This window comes from Passer montanus, unplaced genomic scaffold (genome assembly GCF_014805655.1).
Source record: "Passer montanus isolate IOZ18808 unplaced genomic scaffold, ASM1480565v1 scaffold38, whole genome shotgun sequence".
Classification (NCBI taxonomy): domain Eukaryota; kingdom Metazoa; phylum Chordata; class Aves; order Passeriformes; family Passeridae; genus Passer; species Passer montanus.
The window spans coordinates 826,348-843,814 of record NW_024368596.1 but is presented as its reverse complement, the minus strand read 5'-3'; the positions used below and the strand labels follow the sequence as shown (position 1 = coordinate 843,814).

Genomic DNA, 17,467 nt, shown 5'->3' with positions numbered 1-17,467 from the left:
AACTCCTGCTGGACACCACAGTGGGCACAACAGCGAGTTATGCACTGTTTACTTCTTCTCACTTCCACCACTGGGGCCCATCCCCAGGCAGCTGCTTGCTAGCTGGCAGCACAGGCAGCCAGTGCCACACAGGAGGGGTCTGGAGAGAGCAGGAGGAGGAGCAGGGATGATCAGCACGATCCCATGGCTCGAGCACCTCACAGGAGATGGTCTGTGCAAAGAGGAGCAGCATCCTGGCAGACAGAGGGCAGGGAACTCCTGCTGGACACCACAGTGGGCACAACAGTGAGTTATGCACTGTTTACTTCTCACTTCCACCACTGGCTTCCCATCAGCATCCTCTAAGGCATAAAAATGAGAAGTCTGAATCATGCCTTGGTCAGTTTTCATTGGATTTGTCAGTGAAATGGGGCTTTTACACACACAGGGGGCTCAGTTCTCTCTTACAGATCAGTTCCTGGGAATACAAAGCAGCACAGAATCATCTTTTCCTCGACCACTTATGCCCATGAAGAAGAGCTATTGCTCTGGCACCCAGACTGAGCTGCAAGCTGTTCCTTGCTTGTGACAATGCCCCATGTTGTGTTCTCAAGCAGAGCCACGTGGAAAACAAGGGCAGGAATTTTTCTTCTGATGTTCTAGATTGAGCCCCACAAGATGAAGGAAGAACTTTAATTTACATATATCAAGAGCTACCACAAAACCAACAGAAGTATCTTAGAAACTAGGCAACCTATTAAAACTATATATAAACACCACTTATATATAGATTTAAGAGCCCAGCTTTATCACCCACCTTAAAAGTGCTGGCTTCTCATCAAATCAGTAACTGTTCTTCAGCAGAAGCAGAGACAGATTGGATGAAACATGTTGTGATTTGCTATGCTCTGTAAATATAAATTAAAAAGGTATAAAAAATGTGCTTATGAAAAATACATAGCCAAAAAAAGAGGAAGAAACGTACACATAAACAAAACAAGTGAGCTATAAATGCAAATGATGCTGCAGAATTTAGGACATTATATAAAATAAATAGATTTAACCATTTATATGGGATACTAAGAAAAACCTCACATTCTATTGTTGACAGATGAAGAGGATTTAATTAACAGCAGGGGAAGAGTGGAGGGCAAATTATCACCAGTTTGATGAGAAAAAATTATTTTTAGTCAAAACATTTAAAACTTTGAAGAGTGTAAATTCTCCTGCTTCAAGTCTTTATTCAGCTTCTCACAGATGGAAGGAGGAAACAAAATGCTCTGGGGGAAGTTCTTCTTTTCTTGCTCTAGCAATGCTTCTCATGTTCTTCCTTCAAAAACTGGTCCTGTCTGTTACTGGAGAGAGCATGCAGAGATAAGGGAACTTTGCTTTTACCTCACGTGACAACTCCTAGGTCATAAAATCCTAAAAATGAGAAATCCTGAGCCCTACAGAATCTTTGTATCCTCGAGTGTAGGAATCCAAATGCAACAGGAAGAATTAACAAAAGTCTTTTTTATTGATTTCTGTGGACATTACATGGGACCCCTGAGACCTCAGCACAAATGAGAAGTGTAAAATGTATTCACAGTCCTGTCAAAACCTGAAGACTAATGACCTAATATGAAGTCATTAAGTTGGTGATACAAAGATATCCATCAAAATTTTATTCAGAGGTGTGAACACTTCAAGTGACATCAGGGTAATATGAGCCTGTAAGGCTGTAAAAGGATGTTTCCTTTTTCTTTTCAATTCCAGTTGTACATTGTCATCCTCTACAGGCAAGTTATGATGATGGGGAGGAAATTCAATTCACAACTGAGAAAAATGTGTAAATTCACTGGAAAGTGAACCAGAGGGAAAATTCTGCAGGAGCCTCAGCCACAGCTGCTGGCCCATGGTGCCACTGCTCTGCTCTCAGGGTCCCACAGAAAGTCCAGAGGATGGGGTAAAAACCAGTGAGTAGGGGGAAAATCTGTCTGTAAAATTTCAGATGGCATAAAAACAAAAACATACAAGAGTGGCCTGAAACAGGCTTTAGAGTAAGTGTATGAAACCATTCATTCTACAAAATGACTTTGCTGTCCTTTAGTTTGGGGCATTTTTGTTGAAGTCACTTTGTAGCAAACAGATATCAGTAATCTCACTTTAGTTTGGACTTTCTGCCCAATGGTAAAACCACATAAAAAGAATTTACAATTATAACAAAATTCCCCTTATTACATTGCTTTAACATAGTATTTGAACTCCAACCTTGTTTTTATAGCACAATTCATTAACTCTCATGAAGTTCCTGGTGAAAATCTATTTTCACCCTTGAATTTTCCAGAACTCATTTAAAAAATTTGAACTTACCACCTTAGAACTAAAACCAGAATGATTACACTAAGATATACACAGAAACCTTCCCAGATATTCAGATTTCTCTGTACCTGCTCATCTACCAGTGCAGAGACCTCCAGGTCTGATCTAGACATCATTTTAACTCCTATTGCATTGTGGAGATTTCATGGTGTTATGCTGACACCTGACCTGAAATTACACCACAGAAACACTCAAACTCAGATGCGCTCAAGGAAAAAAAATCACAAGTCAATCATTTTAAAGTTCTAGACAGTTTTTTCTTCAAAAACCTGCACTGTAGCATGACTAAGATAGCTGAGATGTTTGGGTATATTCTGTAATAATTCCTGTATATGCTTTCTTATCCTCCACCATGGGATGTTTGTTAGAAGAGTTTGCCTCAACAGAGCTCCATGTGACAAAGCAAGGAGGAAAAAATCAGGTTCAAGTTAAACCAGTCCTTAACAATTAATTTTTAATGACTACTGCCAGGATCATAATTTAAAAAAAAAAAAAAAAAGAAAAACTTTCCGAGTTTGATTTAAGCTCAGAAACAGGAACAAATAAAATTTATTGCCAGATTTTAAGGGATTTTTTTTATGATCAAGAAAAATTTGGCAGTAGTGTGAGAAAAGATGAAACTGGCACAGAATTGCAGTGTGAGTATCTAAGAACCTCAGTTTGCAAGGGATCATCAGGCAAGGTTTCAGAAACAAAATCGTCGTATGTTGCTCATAATTCTTAAAAGGTAATGAAAAATCTACAATATCTTGTATTTATGGCTTTTGAGAGGATCAGATATTCTCTACTGGTCAAAATCTTTTCAAAATTTATAAAGAGAGGAGGCAAGATTTGGCTACAACATGGGCTATCAATGTCCTTGGTTCACACTAATGCTATTTTTTTATTTTTGTCTGTAAGGAAAAAGGCACAAGGACTAAACCTGGGGACCAAACACTGAGACAGAGGAAAAATTAGAGGAAAATGTAATTTTGTCTGCAACACTGGGACTCAAACAGCAGTTCCAAAGTCTGAAGGCAACACACAAAGTCTTTGAGAACTGATTTTTACCCCCATCAGGAGCAGAGTCAATAGCAATGAATCCTCTCTCTGAACAGGGAAGACACGCAGGTTTTCAGAAACTGTTTTGGGCTCTCATGGAAACTAACAGAATATTTTCTTTTCAACCAAACTTCACAAAGTGGGGACAGCTGGCAGTGCTCCCTTTTGTGAAACTGGATTAAGTTAAAAGCAGGTTTTGCAGACACTGCTGTAGTTCTTCAATGTTTAAACTACTTCATATATAAAAGTCAGTGGAAGCTCTTGCTTTCCTGTGAAATATTGCTCCAGAGAACATGACTGCATGTGTCAGTGGTTCCCTCCTGTTTCCAGGACTGAATAAACTATTAAAGTTTCAGTGCTGGCATAAAAGCTCTCTGAAAACATTTTTATCGCTCAACATGTAGAACAATTCCCCTGAGGAGCCCAATTACAACTCACTAAGTTAAGCCAAAGCCCAGCAACAAGGTGTTCACTTAAAATATCAAAAATAAGTTTTGCTCAGTAAACAAAGTGCAGTTGTGGACTGGCTCTGTTTCTGCTGTTTCCAAGTTACAGAAACAGGTTCAGCAGCAGCAGTTCTGTCACACAGTCAGTCACAGCACTCAGAAAGGCTTCTGACTCTCTGATGTGATTCAAACAAGTTCAGTGACAGCTGAAGTCTCTGACAGATCTTCTCCCAGATTAGGGTGAATGAATCTTGCAGCTGCTTTAATGGCTGGTTCTGCATTCAGATTTTTCAATAGGCTCTATCACAGATCCCAACACGTTCATTCTTACCCAAAGAAACAATGAGTTTGTATCTCAGCTGTAAACTGAGACCAAATCTACTCAATATTGTGTAAAAATGGATTAAGTGAGGTCAGAATTAAACTATTAACATCTGTAAGACAGGCAAAAAGCAAAAACAAAATAAATGTTGTCTGTATAAAAGAAAAAGTTGATAATGAAAAAAATGAAGTAATTCTTTCCATTAAAAAAACTCAGTAGGAGATCTAAATGTATCATCTAGACAGCTGTACTGTTCTGTAAAACAGATTCTCATGATGACAAGAAAAGCCTGACAATAATTCTCTATTTTAGACAGGAATAACAATTCTTTTGTTCCAGTTGCTCTTCATCTGATGCCTTTTAAATAGGGAACAGTAATTCCAGTTTTCAGGGGAAGCCAAAAGACATTTACCTGTATTTCATCTCCTAATCAAAGCTGGCCAGTTTGCAGTGCAATTTGTATTTGAATCTCATTTGCCTCTGTGAAGATACTTCACATGCATTTAGTTTCAGATATTGTGTATTACTAAAAACCAAACAAAGCAGAATCATATTCTGCTTCCTTCAAAGTAAATGCAATCTCTTGTTTTGATTTTGGAGATAACAGCATTGGTGTCTGAATGCAGACAGGAGGTATTAACAACAAAAAAATCACTTTGGCTCCCTAAGGCACAGGGAGACACCACACAGACTTTTAAAGCCATTGACTGCTCTGACAAACCTACAGAAAAGCTCTAGAAAGAGTTTCAGAAGTGAAAAAAAACCCAACCCAAACCAGGCAAACATCAGTGCACCCCCTCAGCCCTATCACAGAAGGAATGAACAAACACTTCTCTCTTGCACTTTGCTCAAAAAATGTGGGATGTGGTGAAACCAAATGTGATTTTCCTTGCACCCATTACAGCCTGCCACTTCTAGCAAATCTTCATCTCACCTGAATTCCCTGATGTAAAACTCTAAGTGGTATCACTTATCTGCTTCTCAATCATCACATTTTTAATAACCCACTAGGTATACTCACTATCACAACCAAGTATTTCCTTAAATACTTTACCTTCTTGCACATAATAGAAAAGATCTGTTTCTTTACCCACTAGAGTATACAAAACACTTTTACAAACACTTTTGGATGATTATGCTTAAGGATTGTTTTGGGATAAACTAGAAGAAAATGAGGTTGGAACACTGCTTACTATAACTCTATCTTTGACCACAGAGGTTTCTCCTCCATAACTACACAAATACTTGACCACCAAGAGGGATTACTCATTCAAACCCAGAAGCACCTACACTGGCTTTACAACAGGGGCTGAATTCAAGTATTTCTTTCTCTTCACTTCAAATTTCACTGACATAATTCAGCTGAAGATAAACAAGTAGTAAACATTATGTGGCAAAATACCATATATGTGCTATTCATTAAGCAATTTTATTTTTTTTTAGTTCAGTGATGTTGTCTATAGCACAGCAGACCAAATCTAAGCAGTTCTGGCAGTAATCTTCACTAGTCCACAGAAGTTTGTATATTACCACCAGCACCACAGTAATTTCAGTCATGAGGAAAGCCATGAAAAGCAGGTGGCTAATCAGAAAATTCTATTAAATTATTTGGCCATTTCTATCTAGTCCTGGGTGGATAATCATGCTTGTCAAAAAAGCTGCCAGTATGGCTGAGCATCAAGTTGGCAGGCTGGACCAATTAAGGAATAAGTAGATGAAGACACAAGAGACATCTTAGATTAAATTTTGATTCCTGGCACGTTTTATAGGAGATAACAGGAACACAAGGCAAAAGAACCCAGTCCTCAGAGGATTTTACTCTCAGTAACTCTCACTTCGCTGCAGCAGCTTAAAACACGGGGAAGAAAAAGAGAGGCCAGAGTCACCTCTGTCACCAGAGCAGAGGCAGAGCCAGGAGCTCCTCTGCATCCTTCACTCACCTCCTGCTTGGGCTCAAACTCAGCTCTGCCTGCCTGGCTTTAAGTGTTTATCCCAACTCTTACCTCTAGCATTGAATGTGCCTTCCTTTGAACTAAGAAACAAAATACACAGGAAGAAAAGTTGCTGGAAACAGAACTGGACTTCAGCACTGATCATCTCTGCTGGGAACTTGGAAAATCACCTCATGATAATGAAGTCAAGTGCACTGCTGGCTGCTCTCAGCAAGAAGGGAAGGGATCATTTTGATATGATCACATAAATATTCAACTAAAAAATTTTTTTTTTACTTTCTGCAGAGCACTCACTACACAGATCAACTTCTAGTCTGATTACTTCAACCACTGTACTTTTCTGCTTAGCATAATTTATAACACAACACAAGCATTTTAGCACATAAATTGTGCTACCTCCAAAAAGACAATTATTAAATATGCTAAAAAGCTTTTAGGAAGTATAGGCTGACTGAATCATTTATTGCACTTACAACATTGTGCTACAAAGCAAACTTAAAATGAAAAATACAGTATGTCAAATAGAAGTAAACAATCTGTCATTTGATACATACTTACGCAGAAGCTGAAATGCTTGCTCAAAATAAACTGACATCAAAAGTTCATTGCTTTCCAGTGAGTATTCCTTGTTCCATGTTATGCTATTGCTTTGCAAAAGAATATTTTGAGAGGTATTTGGTTGTAGCATAAATTGCTTTTTGAAGAACAGCTCCACATTATTTCAAGCAATTCTTGTGGTTTACACCAGCATGATTGAAGTGACTGGGTGCAAGACGAACACTGGGGTGCCTCGTGCTGCTCTCTGTGAGTGCTTTGCCAGCTCAGTGAATCTGTCAATTTACAGATGATGCCTTAACACTTTCAGAAGGACTTTGTTTGCAGAAACAATCTCGTTTTAGAAGGTATACTCGAAGTACAAACATGTAGCAACGTAGCACTCTTTGTGAGTCATTATCTTAGAAATTTAGACAGTTCTGAAGGGAGATGTGTCAGAGTGTGACCAACATTTCTGTAATGGCATTTTTCATGACAGCATCATCTATTTGAGAGAGCAGAGCAGATGTTTTCCTCTTTGCCCCCTGCCAAGCACAGAACCTTCAACTCCTTTCCAGAGTCCTGGGAAGGCAGGAGTTACTCACAAAAGTAAGACTCAGTAACCCACCAGTGGGTTATTCCTCACTTGCCCTGAATTAATACGCAGAGCAGAATATAGAAAAATGGGAGAATAGGACACAGGGACCTTCCAGCAGCTTCTCACAGAGCCATCCCTGTAATCCCCCACTACCAAAAACCTGGCCACACAAACACAATACACAAATATATCAGCAGCTGAGGACAAGGAGCAGAGCTCTCATTCTGGGGTGTTAAATGCCATCAGAGGACAAACCACAATAACCATTATTTTCCCCATTTCCATGGGATTTTACTTAATCACTTGTCTGAACCCTACTATCCCAGCACAACCACTGCTCTGCTACTTAGCTTTCTGCCCAGCAGCTGGGTCTGCTCAGAACGTCAGATTTCCTCCTGAAGCTCAGAGAGGCCAGAGAAAGACCTTGGCCCCAGAGTCACTGCTGCCTGACCTTGGCCAGCAGCATGACAACAGAGCTCAGCTCAGGATGAGAACACTTTGCACCCAGTCAGCCAAGTAGATCTATATGGTATTGTGCTTCAAGGGTAAAGTGTTTTGAAAAACTGAAGCCTTTCAAGACTTTTCCCACCTAAAAGTTTAATATTAACACAAGGCAGGACAAGGGGCAGCAGGGCACTGAAACACCTGCTTGTGAAAGGTAGATTCTTTCCATTGAAGTTGCAGCAAGAGAATTTGTCAAAAAAAAAACTTCACTAAATATTTCTCCATACATTTTGCTAAGGCTTACAGGCAGGTACATGTTTAGATTTTTTCAGAGTACTGGGCAGGGTTTTACTAAACCCAAAACACACATCTTGTTCACTGGCATCAGCTGTTCTGACCAAATTTGCCTTGTTCTTCAGTGGATTCACCTGTCCTACAACCAGAAAATTGCTTTCCTAAAGAATGAGAATAAACTAAATCCAAATGTAACATCCTTCCTAACCCCAAAAATGGCCAAAATAATTATGCACATTTGTATCTCTCACTGCCTTGAGTTACAATCATTGAGGTTTCTCTGGGAAATCACATCTCAGAGGTAACTAAGCCCTAATTCTTAAAAGATCTTCAGCACCTTCCTTGGAACACCAAGTGAGTGACATCATTTTGTGAGCCTTGCCACAAAGCCCCAGAAGCACAAGGAGACTGAGCCTCTGCCTTTGGACCCTGGCTGGGCAGTTTTGCTCCCTATAAATGCAGGAAACCCTGCCTGGGGCCAGCAAAGCCATGGAGCAGCAGGACTGAAGGGCAGCAGAGAGGGATGTCTGGGGAATCACACATGCCCCAAAGCATAATCTGCAGCAGGTCACCTCCAAAGCACACAAAGCTTGGATTTCACTTTCTCATGCAAAATGCAGAGTTCATTTGGGGGCAGCGCATTAATTTGAGGCAGCTTAAAAGATACATCAGCATCACTAAAAGCAGCTTGCATTTAAAGTCTGTGATACAATTCTTTTAGAGCAAATACTCTTCCAGGGTTTGCTTCAAAAAGACTAAATTGAAAAATATCACAAGAAGTGATTATTGTGCTAAGTCATTCAAAATGCAGCATGAGTCCATCCACACAAGGGAATTGGTTTGATTTCCCTTTCTAGCAGCAGAATTAATACATTGTTTTAAACATAGATACGCTTAATTTTAGAACATATGGACTCTGCCATGTGGTTGTTTACTTAGATGGGGTGCTTTAATTTGCTTGGCACTTTCTAGTGTTTAGGGTGTCTTTCAGAATAAGGAAGAGATGTCTGGACACATTGTGGGCTAAACCAGAATATAATTAGAAAGCAAAAGCTTTAGGGGATCCTTTATTATATCCACAACACTTGAACACATTATCTAGCTCTGTGCTCTATAATAGAACACTCAACATATACTAAGAGACAAACCAAGAATAAAAATAGCATCATGAACAGCCCTCCATATGTGTTTTCAGTGAGAAGCACCAGGCAAATGCAAAGAAGCTACAAAGAAACTGACTGCATATTTTTCATATATAAATTCTGTCTTATCTGTTCAGAGAAAACAGTTAACAGATCCCTTAGGAGCTCCCAACAGTTCATGAAAAAAATAAATCTATGCTAAACATAGAATTTATAAAACTGCTTATTCACTTATATAGCTATCTAGACTATTTTACTCAAAGATTCCCCTAAAAAAAGGTTTAGATTTAAGCATAATAGAGTAAAACCAGCCACGATCAAGGCCTTCAGAATGCAGGTCATCTCTGCATACCCTGGGACTATGAACACTGTGGAAGAATCCAGAACCACGTTGGTCACCTGTTTAACTAGCATAGACACAGTTTGACTTAGAGAAAACAAGATTAAATCCCTGATATTGCTAGACTAACAAGAAATTTGTTCAGATAGCTCCTACACTATGGAATTTGTATCCAATTATAAGACATGAGTAGCAGAAGTCACAGCTTCTGTGCAGAGAGGAGTTGGATGGAATTGTAATTGTAATTCAAAGTCCTTCCCAAAGAGGAAGGTAATAGTGTTAATGAAAATCAGCATATCAAAGTGTGTTTGCATATCAAAAGATAACTCAGCCTCAGATAAACAATGTTCATTTGCATTCTTACAAATTCCCAGAATTAATCAAGGCACAATATAAAATTTCCCTAACTTAATTAGCATGAACAAAAGGGAAGTGAAAGTCCCTACATACTTCTTTGAAGACTCATTAGTGCTCACCAGCATCCTGATGACGTTCAAGTGCAATTAGAGAGGGGTACCAGAGCAGAATACATTTTAAAGAGCCCCAAAAGCAGAGGACTGAGATGCTGCCAGAAGGCTCTGCAGAGAAACACAATGTGAGGTAACAGCTTAATGACAGGCATATTCTCTGCAGAACAGCTGCTTTTGTTTGATGCTTTTTTTCCCTGTAAATTTATTCTAGTTTTGTAACCACTTCACTAAAATAAAATTTACCGCCCTGATTTTTAAATTGTCGGCAAGAAGACCTCCTACTTGCTTTTTACTTCTTTGAAATTACTGATATAGAGATGCAAGGACATCCTGTAGCAGCCTGAAACTTGAGACAAGTGTAGAAAGTTGATGAGATAAAGTGCATGTCCCACTAAACTGAAGTGCTCAGTTTGAGAACTGGGTTTGCCCAGTGGTATCTCCAAGACTTCACTGTGAAATATCTCATAATAGAAATCAGTGCATAAAGAGCCTGTGACAGTTGTGAAAGCTGTACCATCAAAACAGGACAAAAAGTTTAAGCAAGAAAAATATTTATCAGTAAAATCTTTTCAGAAGTCCATGACTGAACAACTCTGAAAGGCAAAAGAGCACCACTGATTCAAAGCCCTGTCCTCAGGAAGATTTTCCCTTGCATAAAGAGTACAGGAAGCACCAGTCATGTGCCCTGTTATTTATGGACAAACAGTCCTTCTTTGGACTTCATTCAACCCTTTAATTTATGGATAAGAAGTTTTCCATTCAATAACATTTTGGATTTTTCATATTTGGGTTAGGATTATGTGATGTAGTCAATTTAAAACATTTGCAAACTGCTGAGAATATTGATAGTTTCAGCCTGCAATTCTTCAGCAAAATATTCTATATCTATGCCATCACATCCCTCAATGAAAAAGTAGCAATAACAATTGGTACTACAGAAACTGGTGAGTGACCTCCCTGTCTTTACCTTGAGCTGTTCCATCTTCTTTCCCCCCCTGCCCTGCTGAGGAAGGTGAGGGAGAAAGGGGCTGGGAGTGTCTGCAGCCAGTTAAGGTTGATCCAGCACATGCCCAGAGCCCAGATCTCGTGTTTACAGCAGGATGGCAGCTCTAAGGGTGAACTATAAACATGAGGCAGTCTTGGATTGAGAACTAAGGCAAATTTATTGCACTACTACCACTGCCTGCCTCTTGCAGTCCTCACACATTCCTGAAGGCAAGAACTCATTTGCTACTGAAAAGGAAACAAGAAATAACATTTGTGTAAAGGATCCATTGAATCCTCAGTTATATACTCATACAATTACTCTGCCTGTGAATAATGCATTCCTTGGTGTAATGGCTGGGAGCTAAGGTGTAGTATAAAAGCATGGTGGATGTGATGCTGCATAGGAGTAGGCCTGAGGATAACACATATACAAGATATTTATGAAGCATATATGGTTTTAAGTAGATTAATTATTGTGGGTTTAGAATACAAATTGGGGGAATTGTTTCATCCAACAACCAGATACATTATGTTCCTGCAATTTGTTTCATGAACTCAAATAACAATACAAATACAACAAAATAAATACAAACTCCAATTTAACTTGGACCTGACAGAAAAAGCTTCAGAGCAGTCTCAGTACTTCACAGTAATTGCCATGCAGAGGTACTAGAGATATCTACTGTAGCCTGAGAAATTAGTCCTGGTGACCATGCACACTGCAGCAGTGCCAAGGAACTTTACTGGGAACACCTTTGTGCTTCATTGGACACAGGAGTGCACTGCTGCACTGAACCCACCAACACCCCTCTCCAGAGGGCTCTGATGCACACTGTAGCATCTCAGAGCACGGGAACTGAATCTCTTCCAGCTGCACATGGCCTAGAAATTCCCTCCAGCTGCATCAGAAAGCCAGGCTAGAGCTAATCTGAAGTTTAGAAGAAAAAGAAAACCATAACCAAAAAAAACCCACAGAATCTGAAATGCACATAGCATGGACACCAAAATGCACACAGCATGGACATCAAAATGCACACAACATGGACAACAAGCCCTGAGCAGTTATTCCACACTCTCTGTTCTGCAAATTGCAAAAGCAGTCTGGCCACGATGCCCAGTGCTCCCACGGGTCTCTCCTGCCCATCCCACACCAACTGGCTGCTCCTCACGAGCCCACAGGGGCCCCATCACCTTTCCAAGTCTGTGCCAGGCATGTCCCTGATGCAATGCCATGAATTTACCCACTGATCCACGACACCACGCACAGCCCACCCAGGGAAACCCACAGCTGCCCTGGTGTGGGGTCCCAGCACGCTCACAGTGCATTTCTGGACACAGCAAGCCCTGCACCTTGCTGCAGTCAGGAGAATTAAAGGAGTGACCCCTTTCCCAGAGGAAGAGCTGCTCTGCAGTGCAGTGACTGGCAAGCAGCTGGAGCAGAGGGCATCCCTGAGCAACCAGCCTGGCAGAAGAAAAGGCAACAGAAATTTCAGCTTGTCAAGACAGGAAGAATCATATTCACAGTGTGGGAACAGAGCAAAAGGTTCACTCTAAGACATTTAAGTCAGCAGTTATTCAAAGTATCCTGTCTTGAGCCACAGGCCATGGGATAACCACTGTATCACAGAGAAGAGAGTGTTTTGTAGCATATCAAATATTGTACCAATGGTGCCAGCATTCAGCTGTAACTTGAAGCCCTAACTGGCTTTTCAGCAATAATGGCTCCAAGCTATTTATCTAGACTTGCTAACAAAACAGTCAAGACAAAACCCTATGAGATAATTTAGTCTCTTTCTTTATCAAGTTTATCCATGCTGACAGCAACAAATCCTAATTACTTCAGCTAAGCCATTTTAATTGAAAGCACAATCCTAGCCTGCTGGATTAGCAAAAGAAAAAATAAGTCATATGTCTGTGTGCAAGAGAATATTTTTGAGGACAGCTGAGCAGTTTTGTTGTGGATATTCAGTATTTTTTCTGCAGTGCATTAATAGTAATTTATTTACCATAAAAAGACATAACAAAAATAGCAAATGGGTTAGAAAGCCATGAACACAATAATGTAAAGAGAGAAACTGGCCACTCAATCTTTTGGCCAGAGGATGTTAAAATGGCAAAGCAAACATAAAACCCATTAAGTATAATGGAACAGGAAAACCAGCAGTGCCAAGCAAGAATTAAGAGTTCAAACAGGTGTGATCAATAGAAGGATTTAAAAGGAAGGAAATAAAAGCAAACCAATAAGATATCAACTGCCAATATGGTTAGAGAAAATAAAACTGGTGCATTTAAGGGAAATAAAGCATTTTAAAATCTAGTGAGAACAAAATTAAAGTAAAAAGGATTATTGTCAAATAAATAAATGCAGTTGATAAAATCCTAAACAAGAATATCGATTAAAGAAAAATACAGTAGATAGTTGTGGACTCTTTTTGTAAACAGACAAATGTGTCCTCCCTGCCACACACAATACAAAGATTACTGTCTGTGACAGAAGGTGAAACCCATTTAGACTCTGCATTTTCCAACTGGCATGTCCAAAAGATTTGCATCTATGAATCTGTAAAGCACCACTCAGATAAACAGAGAAGGCTTCTAAACTGAGCATGAGTCAGCAGTGCCCTGGCAGCCAGGAGGGACATCCATGTCCTGGGGTGCACCAGGCACAGCCAAGGGGGGATTGTCCTGCTCTGCTCTCACTGGGTGGCCTCACCTCAAATGCTGGGGCAGTTTGGGTGCCACAATACAAAAAAGACATTAGCCCCTCAGAGAGCATCCAAAGGAGGCCACAAGGATGGGGAAGGGAAGCCATGTGAGGAGCAGCTGAGGTCACCTGGCTTGTTCAGCTGGAGGAGACTGAGCACAGACCTCATGGCAGTTACCACTTGCTGATGAGGAGGGGCAGACCCTGATCCCTTCTCTGTGCTGACCCGCCTCAGGACCCCAGGGAATGGCTGAAGGTGTGTCAGGGGAGGTTTAGTTCACATCAGGGACAGGCTCTTCCCGCAGAGCGTGGTGGGGCACTGGAACAGGCTCCCCAGGGCAGGGTCACAGCAGCAGCCTGCAGAGCTCACGGAGCCTTTGGACAATGCTCTGGGGCACAGGGGGGACTTTGGGGTGACCCGTGCAGGGTCTGGAGTTGGCCTCAGTGGTATTTGTGAGTCCCTTCCAACCCAGCATAATCTGTGATTCTGTGAAATTCTAGTGTTTAATAAATCCAACAAACCGTTGAATTTCACAAGGCTTGAAGGACTCCCTGGGTAGTTCTAAGATGTAAAAATGGCAAGGACACCCATGGAGTTACAATTTCTATAACATATTAGTCTACAGAACAGTTACTGTGAATCTCATAACAAAAAAGAATTAGAAGCTAAAATGTAATTAATGACAGTCAACATGGTTTCAAAATCTTTCCACACCTTTCTAAATCTTCTCAAACAAACGTGTAAAGCTGACAAGATCACTCATCTGGTAGATCCAGCTATCTTGACATATACTTGAATCTTTTGAAACTGCTAGATTTAATTCCAACTAATGTTGGCACCAGATACAGTCTGAGAGGTATCAAGAAGGATTACAGAGCTCTGGGAGCAGCAGTAAATGACTCTGGAGTGCAGGTAACCTTTTCATCACTCCTCCCAGTGAAAGGGAAGGGGTTTGAAAGGGCAATCCAATCTGCCAAGTCAAAAAATGGTTACAGGACAGGTGCCAGAGCCAGGGCTTCAGCTTCTTCCTCACCCAGAGGATGGGTGGGCACTGCAACAGGCTTGACCAAGTGCTGCTGAATATTTTTATGAGCAATATAAAATCTTTGCTAATAAAGTTGGCAGCTAACACAAAGTTCAGTACTGTAAAAATGAAGACAGGCAATAAAAGATACAGGACATGTGAATTGCCAACAGACTAGTCAGAATCCATCTAAACCTGCTTTAACACAGCCAAGCTCCAGATAGTGGTGGCAGGATTACAGCACACAGACACAGTAACTTGCTCAGACTGACCTCAGGGCATGTCTGGAGCACCCTTCATAAAATGCAGAATAACTGTTAAAATCTGGGTAATGGCAGTAATTATCTATATAACCCTAGTAAAACATTGCTGGAAAACCACATCCTTTCAGAAAATGAGTTGCACAAAGGGCAGAATAACACAGGAATGAATTCAAAGAACAGATACAAGAATAACCTGGAAAAGCAAACTTTACAATGAGGGGCATAAAAGCTTAAGGCATATAAAAAAGAGATGTGATTGCCCTATGGTAATTTCACAATGAAGTAAATATGATGGTGGGGAATTTTTCCTTCTGATGCAAATAATAATAAAATCCAATAGCTTAAAGTTTAAACTTGCAAAATTCAGCATGACCATTAAGATTTCATTTACCAATGTAAGTGAGCAGTGGCATACATAAATGGAAAATGCATTGGGGAAACTATATCAGTTCAGACCATTGAGGCAGTCAGTTTGAATTCATCTTTAGAGGTGTGAATAAATGAAGCAAACTGGTGTTTGAGCTGGAATCCTGAACACAGAGTGAATGTAAGGGAGTACCCAAACAGCAGGAGACAGAATGGTCAGGAGATGAGTCCCTGCCGTGCTGCTTTATCAATTCCTCTAATTTTGTAAAATCTTACACCTACTCATACCCAGAGCAGCATCATTAGGACTCACTATCACAGACAAGTAACTAATATTTGGTGAGTTTTATATTGCTGTAAAAAGGATAATCACAGCTGAGAGGAAAAAAGCACGTAACATCTGATCCATCCAAATAAAAATCTTTGAGCAGTTCATTTAGATACAAATGAATTGCTGCAGAAATGCTGCCACCCAGCTGTAAAAATGTACAGGGAGAGACTCAGCTTCCAGAACTCAGCTAAGTGGAAAGCTACTAAAGTTCACTGAGTTTTTAGTTATTTGAGCCTTTTCTTTGCTAAGTTCAGTTAAAATCTATTCTGCCAAAAAAGGTGAGTATATGCATTTGCTTACAATATACAAGCTAGGTTACCTTACAGACTCTAAAAACTTCTGAGCACATTAAAAATGTGCATCTGATTTATTTCCTATTTCTTTTTTGCTCTAGAAGGCCCTTTTCATCTAGCCATTATATTACCAAAAAAAATTATTAAAAGCCTGTGTAATTTAGATGGTGGCAATGCACCTCACTTGAAAGGAATGGAAGGGTCCTTTATAAAGGGGGGAAAATAAAAAGAAAGTTCAGACCTAATTTTCAAATCTGTAATGATATTTAGCACACAGTAAAATCAATCTCATTAGCATTATTTTAAAAAGTTCTATTGAGAAGGCAATTTCTAGATGAAATTAATAACTCACAGATGACTATGAATGCCTGAGCAGTGAATAGAGAGTCAGATGTTTTACTTCCATGTCTCTCCTACATAATGCACAGAACAAATAACTAAGCCTCTAACACATTTAAATACTAACTCTGAATTGCTGTATTCAAACCTGACATTTAAGACCAAGAAGATTTTTGGGGTTTGTGCTCTTGACTCATTTAAAATAAAGATCAGAAGTCAACAAATTAATTGTGAGACCTGAATTTTAATTTACTTCACACTGCTGAGTAAATCATAGAATCATAGAATGGCCTGTGTTGGAAGAGACCTGAAAAATCATCCAGTTCCAACCCCCTGCCTTGGGCAGGACACGTTCCACTAGACCAGGTTGTTCAAAGCCCCACCCAACCTGGCCTTAATCTGAATAGAGAAATGACAGGGGCACTAGTCCAGCCACAGCAAAATACTGAAATTCAGAAGATATTAAGACCATGAAACAGGGATTAAAGGTGACCTTTGTACAGCTCTCCCACAAGACCTTTTCTGGAACTGCAAACATTAAACTGTTCATTTTAGCAAATCTTGCCATGTAAATCCGACATACTTCCCCCTCTAAATTCATTAGGGAGCAAGCACAAGGAAAGGAATTGTGGTAGTTAAGTGTTCTGATCATGTACAGCACAGAAGACAACTATATGAATACAAAATAACCAGATTTAGCCTAGCAGTTGCAGAGTTTCCCAGACAGGTAAGGGGGAAGTGCCAAAGAACCAGAGTTCCACCACAGCAACCCACACCTTCTACCAAGCAGTTTTGCAGAACAGTTGTGAACCACTGCAGAAGATCTAAAACTCGGGAATCCAAGAGATCTCTTCTAGGCTAGTGCTCCTGCAACACTTGAGCTTAATTTAATAAGAAATAACCTATTAGAGCACAAGTGCTTGCTCCTCTTCAGGCTCTTTAACAGACTGCAGGCACCAAGGGGGAAACACTGCAGATCACAGAGAATAAATGCAATTCCAGCAGTCATTCACACACTAACTCAAAGGGGTCAGGTTTCAGGCACAGTTCCATCCGTGTCACGCTCAAATCATGAAATTCTTATTTCACATGGTCACTGCAATTGTGTACAAAGGGAACAAAGCTATGTTCCCTTCTGCTGGAAGGATTCTAATTGCAATGCTCATTAACTGGCAACCAATGAAGTAAGTTTTATCTAAAGTTTTGTCTCTTCCTAACAAATGGAGTGACTAG

General features: G+C 40.1%; 1 long non-coding RNA gene across 1 annotated transcript in view; it reads right to left on the bottom strand.

Moving 5' to 3' along the window:
• Nucleotides 1–231: 231 nt before the first annotated feature.
• Nucleotides 232–17,467, bottom strand: part of LOC120506270 — a 31,598-nt gene continuing 14,362 nt past the window's right edge. Inside the window, exons 2-3 of the long non-coding RNA XR_005628468.1 lie at nt 797–887; nt 232–638 (exon numbers count right to left, since the gene is read on the bottom strand). This is a non-coding gene — a long non-coding RNA (uncharacterized LOC120506270). The remainder of the gene's footprint in view (nt 639–796; nt 888–17,467) is intronic.